This window comes from Bidens hawaiensis, unplaced genomic scaffold (assembly GCF_021521415.1).
Source record: "Bidens hawaiensis isolate Kalapana, Puna unplaced genomic scaffold, B.hawaiensis_p1.1 tig00000820_1, whole genome shotgun sequence".
NCBI classification, from domain to species: Eukaryota; Viridiplantae; Streptophyta; class Magnoliopsida; order Asterales; family Asteraceae; genus Bidens; species Bidens hawaiensis.
Window position 1 is genome coordinate 2,170,590 of NW_027491048.1, and position 7,508 is coordinate 2,178,097.

Consider the following 7,508-nt stretch of genomic DNA (forward strand, 5'->3'; position numbering starts at 1 on the left):
TAGTTGAATTTTAAAAATAAAACACAAGATCAAACTGAACTAACCAGAAATTAGTTTACATGAATGGTGGTTCTTTTATATTAGTTGTTTCAACGTACAATCCAAACTATTATGATCTTCTTGTAGTTATCAATTTCATTTGAACTAAATAGTTTGGATTGTACGTTGAAACACTTATGTAATAAAACATGTACCTATCCTTGATCCGTTTTTATAAAGAGTAAGGTTTTAAGTTTTCGCAATTCATTTTTTGTGTAACTTAGTCTTTTATTTAAACTCGAGAGACTCTTTGTTTGGTCTATCTCTCAATCGTGAAATATTCTTGTTTTTTTTTGTGTAGCTTCATCTTTTATTTCACACTCGACACACATTTTTGTTTGATACGCCTCTCGAGCATGAAATAATCTTGCTTGAACCCATTTTTAGTAAAAAAATATAAAACTTTGTATAAACAGAGAAGCAACATATTTACCCAACACAAAACCCTTACCAAAAACCACTACCCAACTCAATGGCACTGGGGTTGCCAGAAAACCCGAAGGAACCCTATCCCAACCCGAGCTCAACCCCAATAACCCTAAGTCGCGTAAAAGTTACAGATTACTTTTAACACTTTCAAATTTGAGATCATTAGGTGCTTAGTTGGCCAAACAAAGATCAATTAATCTATCACCACATTCTATCTCATATCGAGTATCCTCAAAAATAATACTGATCATAAACATAAATTTTTAGAATTCAACATCAGTTCAAAAAAAACACTTGTTCACAAAAACTCAACAGAAGACGAAGAAGAAAATTGCTCTCCCATAATCTTGGAAGTCCAATAAAACAAAGATTTCTAACTGAACCTTAAACAGATATCGGCATAGGCAAAGGCTCATCGGCAACAAGTGGTGGTCTATATTCCTCAACCTCTTTAGGCGGAAGTGCAACAACGTCATCCTTGGGCATGTGAATAACAACATTGTCAGGCAACGGTGTCTTGGGGCCGAGCTTGCCCGTTGGGTCCCAGTCGAGCATGATCTTAACCTTGATACCAAGAACACCCTGCAAACAGTTTACATAAGTTTAGTTATTTATTAATATCAAGCATGAAAAAAAAATAAAAATCAACTAAAATCAGAAAACGAATCATTTTACCTGTCTGAGAAGCACATGTCTCACAGCAGAGTCGATGTATTCTTTGACCGGTTGGCCAGATGACACCATGTAACCATCCTTGAACTTCATTGCCTTGGCACGTTAAGCTCTAAGCTTTCCACTAACAATCACCTGAGATAAATAGGCATTGCTCAAGAAACTAAGTAACAAACTTTTGTATACAAGACCAGGGAGATAACTATCACATAGTTACATACCTCACACCCTTTCGCTCCATTTTCCATAACAAATCTCAGAACACCATAGCAGGCCCTGAAACAGTTGAATGGAGGCTAACATGTTATCATGATGTTAACAGATTAGATATTAAATAGAAAGGGGCACATTTAGAAACCTCCTAACAGCAAGCCTTCCAAGAAGCTTGTAACGCAAAGACTCAGCCTGTGCAATGGCACAGAGACCCCTGCTGTTGACTCTCTCAGCATAAAGCTCAACACTGTTTTCAGGGAACTTAAATCGCTTCTGAACAAGCGATGTCAATTCTCTTATCCTCCTTCCCTTCTCACCTGAAAAACAAGGTTCAAATGTTAAATAAGCAAATAACCATTCTTTTAACATGTCTAATGACAATTGTATAGGTTAAACATTCAAAAAGTACAACAACACAATGAACAAAAAAACTGGTATTTATCATAGTAAGCTGTTAATGGTGCAAGTTTAACAACGGCTATCCTTCAACACATGCCCTCTACTTAGTCTACAACACAACACCAACAGACCCTTGCCGTCTTAATGTTCTTACTTTGGTATAGTAGTAAACACCACAAAAAAAATAATAACTGTTAACAATCGGCTGTTTTTCTAAATTACAAAATCTAAGAACCCAAGTGCTTCAATACAAACCACAGAACAAAAGCATTTTGTCATCATAATAGTGCATTTCATGTCCACCAAAAAAAACTTTTCATTTGTAAATCCATATAATATAACTTAACCTATTTAGTAATTTAAACGTTGCAACACACAAGTCTCAAATCCACTACCTAAATGTTAAAACTTAAAACTGACCCTTACCATCTTAATTAACATTCTTACTTCGGCATAGTGTTAAACATCATGAGAATAATAACTGTTAATCATCGATCACTTTTCTCGATTATTGAACTAAGAAACAAAAGGCATCAACGCCAATCATAAAACAAAAACATTTGTCTTCAAAATAATGCATTTTTTGTCCACCACCTAAAAAAAACAATTTTTCATAAGTAAATCTTTATAATTTAACTTAACCTTTTATTAATCTTAATGTCGAAATACGCAAAGTCTCAAGTCCACTACCTAACTGTTACAACTAATCACAAATAATTAATTGACAAAAAAAATATACCACAAGCCACAAACTAATGTTATGTGAACAAATAAAACAATATCAGAAATGATATCACAGATCCACAGACCTCAACTTAATAATCCAGCTTCTAGAACATATGCAGAATGCAAATTTACAGTATAATCAGTTAAATACAACACAACCAGATTACCAAATCACTATACCTATTAAGATTTACTTTCAAGTACATATGCAGAATGCAACTTTATATTATAATTAGCTAACTACAATAAAAACAAATCATCAAATCACTAATTATATTAATATTTACTCTTCAAAAGCATCATTTAATTAAAATCACTCCAATTAAACGTATACCTAAAACATTTTGAGTACGCGTAGCTCTGATAATAATCTCAGTCCGCATAGGCGTAACCCTAACTTCCACACCGGAGTAACCGTCTTCCGCTAGCTCTCTGGTAAGCACTTCATTCAACTCGGCGAAGAACACGCCGTCAGCTACAAACTGTACGGAATAATAATAATAATAATAATATATTATTATAGTGAGATTTGTGAAAAATTACATAAATGAGATGTGTTGTATGGACTGACCTTTCGCTTTTTGCTCAATTGAGTTGCCATTGTCACCGGTTGTTGGATGCACTGGCCGCAGCAGCTGGTGTTAATTGAGGTGGAGTTGGAGGTTTGGGAATTAGGGTTATGGATGTATTTATTGGGATGAGTTTGGAGGGTGGAGTTATTTGGGCTGTCTAGGCCCATATCTTATTGCGAGTCCGGATTTATGCATTACATGAACTTCTCCAAGTTTTGTATCAATGTAATTTCAACTAGAGATAGGCCGAGCCGAGCCGAGCCGAACCGAGCGGAGGCTTGCTCGTTGCTTGGCTCGTTTACAACCAAACCGAAGAACGGCTGAAATTCGAACTGAGCGAAAACCGAAACGAGCGAAAATCGAGTTGAGCATTTTTCGATCGAACATCGAGCGATTTCGAGCATTATTTTATTTCCTTTTCACTTGTAATTTTTAAATAAGAAACAAATTTGAAGGTTGTAAATAATATATTTTAGAAATAAAATAGTACTTTTTAAACATATGTGTAATATATTGTAATTTCGTATTAAAAATAAGTTTAAAGTGTGATATAATAATCATGCATACAAACTTCTAGTATTCTAAAAACTTGAAACGAACAAATAAAACTATAAAATTGACGAAATATGAAGATTTAAAGGGGTAAAAATGATTGTAAGCTTATATTTATGTATTTTTCTATATATTTATATATTTGTTCATATATAATTATATATAAAATAAATTAAAAATATTCGAGCCGAACCGAACCGAGCAGACCTTTGCTCGTTGCTTGGCTTGTTTACAAACCGAACCGAGCAGAGCGACTCGTTTTCAATCAAGCGATAAAACGAGCGAGCATTTTCCGAGCAATTTCTGAGCGAGCGGAGAGCGAGTTCGAGTGACGAGCGGTTTGGACGGCCCTAACTAGAGATGTATTTGGTCAAAGCCAGTTTGGTTTAGAAACCGGTTGAAGAGCAAGAAGGGTCAACCTGGTCCAGCTTGGTTCAGGTCGGTTTGGAACTCGTTGATTCAAGGAAATAGACAAGGAAAGTGAAGATGAGTTTAAGGGAGAAGACGAAGACAGGTTATTTGATGTTGGCTTTTAATTTAATGTAAATTTTAGTTATTTAATAATGAAATGTTACTTGTATTATTTTAAATAAAAAATAAAAAAATAATTAGATAATGATCGGAAGTATTCATTCACATCTCTTTTAGTAAAAAAAAAAACCCATGATGATGTGGCACCACATGGCGTTAAACGCGACTACGTCCGCTACACACGATGTAAGTGAAAACTATACTCTTTCCAATTGAAGGTGGTTGACTTGAAATCCTATAAGCCGGAGTTGACTCACCGCGTTCAATTGTTTATATAATTTGTTCTGTGTATTTCTACATGGTATATTTTTTAGAACTCAAACGGAAAACTAAATGAAAATAAGGCCTCTAAATTGAAATAATACAACTTATATTGAACGGAACTACGTTCTAATTTTATGACATTAGGCCTCTAAATTGAAATAATACAACTTATTTATTTTAAGTTGCTTTTATTAGACCGATAATAAGTGGGATCATTTAAGGTGTGCCGGTGGATCTAGCGATTCATTGACATACATGTAACCGGTTTAGACTCTAGAAGATCCACAAGTTCAAGCATATCCCGTGCATACTTGGACTGACTGACTCACTTAAGAAACGGCCATTAGTAGCGTGTGTAACCTCCAGTCCGAGAAAACAGTTTCCTATAGTTTGTACCAAATACAATCATATACATGTATGTCAAATGAAATAAACACAGTAATCGGAAATATAATACACATAAATTGCAAAAACATCAAAATGAGAAGCAGAAGTAAAACACACATGTCGTGCATTTTGAATCATTATTACCTTGACATATCCATATGAAAGACCATGAATTCTAAGGGTGCCCCAAATGAAGACGCCACTCGTCGATATATGCCATTTTATCTTGATCCATGCTCGGTGCATGATTTTTTAGTTTTTCTATTATCTTGGTTGTCTGTCCAAGAAGGTCGACTGCAGCCGCAACACTAGCCTCTCGTTTTTCTATTTCACTTTCATGGCATCTCATTGTTATGGCGTGTGGTATGTTGGTGAGGCAAGCTGCTAATATGTCTGCAACCATGCCAGATAGTCGTGTAAACAACTCGTCTTCAATAATGGCTACATCATTGCTTTCGTAAGTATGCATGATTGTTTTTGCAATACGATACATTGAATTGGCAGCGATTACCTTTGGAGGAAGGTTCTCCTTCTCCACAATTTCTCCATTGGTAGATGTGTTAAATTCAATCACAATTCCTTCTGCTATATGAGCAAATGATTTAACAATCTCTCTCGGTGTTTTCCCTTCATAAGCATTTCTATCCAAAGTGGTATCCATCCACTTATAGTTCTCTTCAACCTCACGCCACAATGCCACAGTTGCCTTTCGAATATTCACGTACACAGGTTCCCTATTTAGACTTTTCTCCACTAGATGAGTGCACAAAAGACCCTCACCAACACTTTTGAACATGTTATCTACTTTGTCCCTGTGGATATTCGGGATAACAGCAATGATGCATGTTAAGCTTATTATTGGTAAGCTCCAGCTATTAACATGTTCAGCAGAAAGTTGTGAGTGAAATTGATCATTGTCAAACGTCACCACTCCGTTGGATGCGGCACCGGCCCTCCGACATTCTTCGAGAAGCTTGAGAATATTGTTATGTTGTTTCTTCTCGGCTTCTTGAATCAAGCGCTTCATAGAATCTAAAAATCTTTTTACTGTTTTTTTAGCAAGTTGCGTATTATCTTCAACTAACAAAACATATTTGCTAAGGTCTTCATTTGTGTTGACATTGCTTGAACTAGTGGACTTGAAATAATTCAGACAACATATGACAAAAATCATAACCACAATGGGAAGGAGCCCGATCATTTTGCATGATACCACAATTGCCTTCTGAAATCCAATACAAAGGCTTAGAATGCAGTTTTTAAGATTATAAAGATGAGCTCTTAATCGAGGACCACTTGAAGAAAAGCTTACACGGCTGTCTTTCCACTCATACAACTTTTGAGTCCAAATAATGTCTACTTTAAACACCAAAAAGAATTTCAGTTTCTGTTCAGAAAGCGATTTGAAGCTCAATACAGTAAAACATCTACATATTGGGGCAATGGAACCCAATACAACTCCGATGGTTTGTGTAACGACAATGGGTATCATTGACTGCTTATACACGGATTTACAATTATCGAGATTGGACAGTAAATTTGTTTGGCATTGATTATAAGTGAACCCCCCAGTCACCCACATAGAATATATCATAGATAGGTACATGAGCATACTAACTGCACAAATTATGCCTGACGCAGAGGATAATGGAGTGCTAGCCATCACAAACTGAGGACTACCAGTTTCTGCCATGATCCAATATCTTTCTACGAGTTGTCTCAGCTTCTCAACAACAGATATTGGGCTTTCTTGTTGATATTGATCATTCAAAGCTGTTTTGCTTACGGCATGATACTTGACATCTAAAATCTTCTTTGAGGATGGAATTGTTATAGCAGAAGAGATTAAAATTACAAGAAAGAAGAGTAGCATACCTATATAGATGTATGCTACCATCTTCGTGGAGTAAGAAAAGGCATCTGGGCCAATATCTAGCCAAATAAAAGGATCAATTACAAGAGTCCCAACCTGAATGAAACTATTTACAATAAGTGTAATAACAAGAATGGATAAACCTGTGACATTTGCAAGAAGGGTCATGTTGTCCATGGACGCCAAAGAAGGCATAAAGTTAGACATCATCGTGCACATAAAGGCCAAGCTCCCGATCTTGGCAAGTTGGTCCAACACATGTGGCATAGGACTAGTCAAATCAACAGGTAGTTTCATAGCCACAGTGATCACAGTGATAGAAGCGGCGTTGAGAGAAAAATATTTAGTTGGAAACCAAAACTTTCTGTTTCTAAAACCATTCAACAAATCAAGATCCATGGCAAGAACGCAAAATAAGGATGCTATTGAGATGTAGATCCCAATTAACACCATAGGTTTGCTATACTTATCCTCGGTTTCTGAATTATATTCACAATTGCGAATATCACTACAGAATTGCCACAAAGAGTTGACATCAAGCTTGGTGATGTTAACATATGAACCTTGATACGGCCACGATGGCAAGAGATTCGTGTAACAATACCTAGATGAAGTAAATGAACCCATGTTTGAGAGACTTAGCCAGGTAATAGAAAAGAAGTATCTCTTTTGTGGCAATATATATGTCGTTAATTACATACGGAAAATTTCTAGGATGTTGCAAATGAAGTTGAGTGGACGTGGACTTGTTATATAAATAAACCATAGACTGGCTTTCATGCAATAACATCCGAATTTTATATAATAAACGATTATCAAACTACATGTAAAGAAAGAGAATTTTGGGTTTC

General features: G+C 35.8%; 1 pseudogene across 1 annotated transcript; it reads right to left on the reverse strand.

The window, feature by feature from the left end:
• Positions 1–696: 696 nt before the first annotated feature.
• LOC143542402 (small ribosomal subunit protein uS3z-like) lies at positions 697–3,135 on the reverse strand (annotated as a pseudogene). Its single transcript, XR_013136897.1, has 6 exons — positions 3,050–3,135; positions 2,813–2,960; positions 1,499–1,670; positions 1,362–1,416; positions 1,144–1,275; positions 697–1,050 (listed from the first exon to the last, which is right to left on the reverse strand). The product of XR_013136897.1 is annotated as a small ribosomal subunit protein uS3z-like (transcript).
• Positions 3,136–7,508: the final 4,373 nt, after the last annotated feature.